Genomic DNA, 6,362 nt, shown 5'->3' on the forward strand with positions numbered 1-6,362 from the left:
AACAACATAGTCATTGATGAATTGTAATTATCAAATTATTTACTGAATAGCTACGAGTTAAATTGCTTATAGTGGGAGCACAAGGGAAGATTACCAAGCTCCAGGCATAGAAAAGGTTGGGGCCCACCCCTTGCTATCCTGTAACTATTACGTTACCCCTCACATTCTTCAATTGACATTATAATCTGGTAGATTAGATCCTCTCCAAAAAGAAAAGTGAACAAAACAAAATAGATCATTTCCTCATAATCATAGCTTTTTCATTCTAATAATAGATCATTGAGTATGATCTTAAAGTTCAAAGTACAATTGTACTCAAAAACATAAATACGTCAATGGGCCTTTGGTCTACTGGTGAAGTTGAATGGCTCACAAAGAGCCCACTAGGGATCAAGTCTTGCCAAGTGCAAGGCTCCGACATCATAAGGGACGAGGCCGAGATCGTGCCTTGGGTGATTTTGATGGCATGGATGCCCCTCAGTCCTTGGCTCTAAGCTGAAGAGGTTTCAGGCACAAGTGGGCCCGTATTGGGTTCCTAAAAAGTCTATGTGGTGGCCTTTGCTGGTTGGTAGCTCGCGGACTTCATGCCTTTGCCTCGCAGATCTGAACCCTCCATAAAAAAAAAAAACATAAAATATAATATTGTGAATTGTAGGAATCTACTATTATTGATAGAGTATATTTCAGATTAAACAGTCCTACAAGAATCTGATGAACAATATGATCAACTGTATAAGCACATATTTTCCCATTTACTTCCCAAAAAAACTGATGTATTATGATTGGATATATACTCCGTGATCTCATATTGTTCCCAACAGTTATTCCAAAATCCAAACAAGAACAATATAAAATTAGGACAAACCATGTATGCGCATAATCAGTAATGATATATGGTCAAATTGTAATGAAGGATTGCATTGCCGGTTTTGATGTCGAAGGAGTGAGTTCGGACGAGGACGTATCCCCGAGCCAGCCTGAACTTCCCACTTCCTCCCACAATCGGCATCTCTCTCACGACCTCGGTAAGCGCAGCGTTATTACCCACAACAGCGAGCGTACTGCCGTTGAACTTCCCGCCTTTGAAAACGTAGGTGATCGCCATTAGCAGGTGAAGCTCATCTTGACCAGCGGAGGCGTAGAGACCCTGCGCTTTGCCAACCATTTTGGAGGTGGCCTCGGGCCCTTCTGTCAATGGGTCGTCCGCCACATACACCTTTCCAAACTCAGTTGCCGACGTCTTTGTCGATGTCAATGGAGCCGACGCCACCTCCACTGACGTCACATTCTTCCCTGAAATTGTGTCATGGAAGTAGAATTGCAGGTGAGTTATTTTCTCCTTCAGTGGGTATGCTGCTTGGGCAGAATATTGCAGGGATAACATTGCAATTATCGCTGCAACTACTGCTGCCAAATGCTTCTTCGACTCCTCCATCATCATTGCTAGGGATCGATAGAAATGGGTTTGTGTGGAAGGCAGGGATTGAAGGATTTGTTATAGGAGGATAATGGTTGATTATATTATATTCTGGACTGTGCCAACTCCATTGACAATCACGTCTAGATTTATTTAAACAATTTGTTAATTTCCCCACTATTCTATGCGTGACCGGCGAAAAAGGATGAAAGATATTATATCATATTGGGCCTGAAAAGGACTAGAGAAAACTAGTAAAAGTTTTACGATCATGTTGAATAGAATATGGGTACCAATTATGTTTATTATATGGGAAGGATTCGCACATGTTCTTCGAGTCACTCTTTTCTCACCTAACTTCTACTTACAATCTTTAAAAAGTCTAATATATGGATTAACCTTTTTGGCTTACAGCCAAGGACTATGGGACATCCACGCCATCAAAATCACCTCGGACACAGCCTCAAAATCCCCTGACTGGTAGAAATCACCTGATTGGTAGCTCACAGGCTTCGTGCCTCAATGGGTTGCCTCACAGGTTTGAACCCTCCGATTTGGAATCCTCAAGTGTAACAAAGATCACCTAGACAACTACTACCTTGTCTTCCCTAAATTGTAATAAACAAATCAACACCCCTAATTTTATTTCTAAAGAAAATGCATTTATTTTTCTCGAGAATAAAGCATTCCATACTTGTAGTGACATTAATGCTAGATCATTTCAACAGGTGCATTGAATTGTGATATATTATATATATATATATTTATCATTAAAAAGTGTGGTGAAAACTATTTTGTACATTGGCATAAAAATTGTAAGTGGTGTGGATTAAAGAATGATTTAACTATGTAGTTTTTTAGTCAAACTTATCATTTAAATTGAATTTAATTTTAGGTAAATTTTAGAATTTAAAATTTTTACTATTTTTTTATTTAGTATTATTTTAGGTTTTCATATTTTTCATTTTAAAGAGTTTAATTATGATCAGAGTTAAGATCATGTTTATAATTTTAATTATCATTTTATACTAAAAAAATATAATTACTTTATTTTTCTAAATATCCTTTTAGCATACTTATTGCACCGCACCAAAATGCGATTGCTAGCCTATTCCTATTCTAACAACCAAACAGATCATTAACCTTCACAAATTCTTTAGACGGGAATCAACAATACATTTAAATATCACACGCCGCCCTTATTTAGAAGTCAATGTAGTCCCTATTCCTATTCTAACAACCAAACAGATCATTAACCTTCACAAATTCTTTAGACGGGAATCAACAATACATTTAAATATCACACGCCGCCCTTATTTAGAAGTCAATGTAGTCCCCACTATGAAATATGGAGGTTATAATTTCCCGCACGCGAGAAGACTGAAATTTCCATAAGACGACTTTAACGTTTATCATTGAACGATTTATTTCCAACACATATTCCGCAAAAAATAAAGACTGAGAAAATTATACCGGTCAATATTGGACGCGTAGAGATTGAGAAAATTATGAGGGTCAAGCATCACGTGAGCGTAAAATGAGTGTGGTTTCGCGGAAGATGTAGATAAAAATTATATCTCTCAATATTTTCTGCATGCTTACAAAACTATGAAAATAATAACTTCAACAGCTCTGCTACATCTTTCAGGGTCCGTTTGGCAACGGGAATACAACTGGAATAGGCATATGTATATTTCGGAAATTTTTAATTCTCTGTTTAGATGCACCAAATCGAAATAGGAATAGGAAAAAAATTGGAATACGTATTCTAATTTTGGCCCAAAAATGAGGATTTGGTAATCCACCTAAATAGATGGAATAGGAATACCTATTCCTATTCCAATTTTTTTAATTTTAGAAAAAATAAATTTTTGAGTCCATGTATTCCGCATCAAATTCTGGATGAACCGAACAAAAATAGGAATACGTAACCCCATTCTCTATTCAAGAATAAGTATTCCAAAATAGGTATTCCTATTCCCGTTTTTATATTCCCGCAACCAAACGGGCCCTAAAGGTCTACCCTAAAATCCCCATAGTTTGCCCCCCAAAGAATAGATGCGTGATTAAGCAGCCTACGTACCAGTTTATAGATGCAAAATCTAAATTTTCTCGAGGCTGAAAAAAGTTACAACTGCACATATAAATAATCTCATTTACTTGATATAATTTTTATTTAATATATGATTAAAAATATAAATATATTGTAATGATAAAATAATTTTTAAAATTGTACTACACTTTAAATTTTCTAACCGTAACTAATTGAATATGTTTTAAATTTCTACATTTTATATTTGCTATATATGAAACATTACAGGATACAAAATCAATATACTTTTTGTATCAATGACACTACATTCTTAAAGTTTTGAAATAATTTATTTTCCTTTTATCAATACTTATAATGACTAATGGGATTCTCTAAAATAATAAATGAAACATACTTTATTACATTTTAATTTTTGAAAACAATGTAGAATAACAAAAATGTATTATAGTCATTTTTTCTATTTGCATATATAAATATAAGACAACATTTTTTTGCTTAAAACTTTTACAATTAAAATATATATTCTAAGTAGATTGCTAATATCTTTCTAAAAATAATTTGTGTCTATTTATATTTTCTATATATATTATATTTATTGAAAAAAATTTAGCATACTTAAACATGTTAATAAATAAATATTTTTTTTAGCATTTACATTAATTAATTTTAAATATTTTGTGATAATTTTTTCGTTCATTTAATACTACCTAGTATATTACTAAACATTCATATTTTCCCATTAGATAACCTACTTATATATGGAAATTTACTTATTTAAAAAACTTTTATTTTAATATATATTTTTAAAAAAATAATAGACAATAAGAATGCATAGTAACCATTTTACTATTGCAATTGTAAATTAAAAAATAAAATTCAAAAGTCAAATTCATGGCCTAAGTGAACAATTCACACAATATCAATACTTGAGTATGAATTTTTTTTAAAAAAAATTTATGAAAAAGGGGGTAAAAATTTATTCAGTAAAAGCCAGATTACAAAGGCCTCAGGCCCAATCTACCAAACCACAACTCAAAAGCCATTAAGTTTTATCCTTCTCCACTAAATGCTCGAAAGTCTCTACATAATCAACACGAAGATCTTCCCTATCAGAAATAACCCAACTTGCTCCCTTCTCCGAAGCCCATTTTACCAAGACATCAACAACTCCATTCCATTCCCTGTGAATGTGACAAAAGGAGATCTCATCCACAAAGCTGCTCAAGTGAAGAATCTCTCTAACAAGAGAGGCAATATGCCAGTTACAATCATCTATTCTCTGGTTACTAATCATGTCCACAATAATATGAGAGTCTGATTCACACACAATTCTCCTCCATCCAAGAGAGCAAGCCCACTCCATAGCCACCTTGATGGCCAAGGCTTCCATCATGCTATTGGAATGAACTCCTTTGTGAACAGAGAAAATGAAACAAACCTTGCCATCCGCATCTCTTCCAATTCCTCCTACACCAGCTTGTCCAGGATTACCACAGGAGGAGCCATCAGTGTTAATCTTTAGGACATTATCTGGTGGAGGTCTCCATCTCCCCATTCTACACACTTTTCTTTTTAGTGGCTGAGATTTCTTACTGCTTCTACTTCCCAATCCTATGTCCACCAATCCCAAATTCCTAACTATCTTAGAGTCATCAAGATCCACTAGCTTCGTCATATCACATTTAGCATAGATAGTCTCCTGAAGCTTGCTTAAGATCAACTGCCATAGTTTAGTGACTCCCAGGCTGGAGTTACAAAAAAATTGACGATTACGCTCTAGCCAAAGATTCCAAAGAATGAAAGAAGGTCCAACAGCCCAAGCCACCTAGAGGAATGAAGTTCTCGCAGGGGGTCTACCAAGGTTGTCCCAAAACTCAATAAGAGATTTAGCATGAATGCATCCATGACACCATGCCTCCCACCACTTATGCTAGATTTCTCTAGAGAGAGGGCGTAAGAAGAATAGATGAGAAACATCCTCTTCATGCAACCTACAAAGGGGACAGAAAGAAGGGCCCTAAAACCCTCTTCTCTGGAGGTTATCCCAAGTAAGACATTTTTTTTGATTAACCAACCATAGGAAAAAATTACATTTAGGCCATGAGAACCTATTCCAATCTTTCTGACACCAAGGAGTTTCCTGAAATTCATTGCATTGACTATCCAACCGAGCATACCCTTGGGCCACAGTGAAAGTACCTTTAGGGCTAGAACCCCAAGCCAAGATGTCTTTGTCCTTAGAAGAACTGCATAGCCTAACAGAGAGAAGTTTGGCCAGTTCAGCCTGAATCTCTGAGGAGCCCCCCGGGGGCTAGTCCTGAGGATCCTTCCAATTAGCCACAACCATCGAGCCATACCTCCTCAAAGTTTTAAAGTGACTTACTTTGATCCAACCTACAGCTGAAAAAATCTAACATAGAGGCTGAAGGTGTGGATAGCTGGAGAGAATTGGAGGATAGCCATCCCAGGAGTCCTGCCAGAATAACACACACGATCCCTCATTACATATCCAGAAGAGGCCAACCTTGATGAGAGGAGCAACTCTTTTAAGAGTGTCCCAAATAAAGGATCCCTTAGCATCCAACTCCATTCTAGGAATATCCTGAAGCTCCGCTCCTGGGAAATACTTATGAACCAGAATCTTAGCCCAATCTCATTCTTGATTCTTGCACCACCTCCAATATAACTTTGCTGCTAGAGCCTTAACGCCAAGAGCCATGCATTTAAGGCCTAATCCTCCAGCAAACTTAGGCAAGCAAACAGTGTCCCATTTGACCAAGCTGAATTTAGAAGAGAGGAGATTGCCTGCCCAAAGGAATTGTCATGACAGAGCATCAAAATCTTTCATAACTCCACTAGGAGGAGTTTGCACCAGACACCTATAAATGGGAA

The 6,362-nt window shown here is 36.3% G+C and overlaps 1 pseudogene across 1 annotated transcript; it reads right to left on the reverse strand.

Annotated features, from left to right (window-relative positions):
• Positions 1-238: 238 nt before the first annotated feature.
• On the reverse strand, positions 239-1,506 carry LOC149576164 (dirigent protein 22 pseudogene; annotated as a pseudogene). The gene is made up of 2 exons (XR_016361397.1): positions 866-1,506; positions 239-603 (listed from the first exon to the last, which is right to left on the reverse strand). The product of XR_016361397.1 is annotated as a dirigent protein 22 pseudogene (transcript).
• Between the last annotated feature and the right edge of the window lie 4,856 nt (positions 1,507-6,362).

Source organism: Cupressus sempervirens, chromosome 1 (assembly GCF_028749045.1).
Source record: "Cupressus sempervirens isolate cs-2001-9-10 chromosome 1, ASM2874904v1, whole genome shotgun sequence".
In the NCBI taxonomy this organism is placed as follows: Eukaryota; Viridiplantae; Streptophyta; class Pinopsida; order Cupressales; family Cupressaceae; genus Cupressus; species Cupressus sempervirens.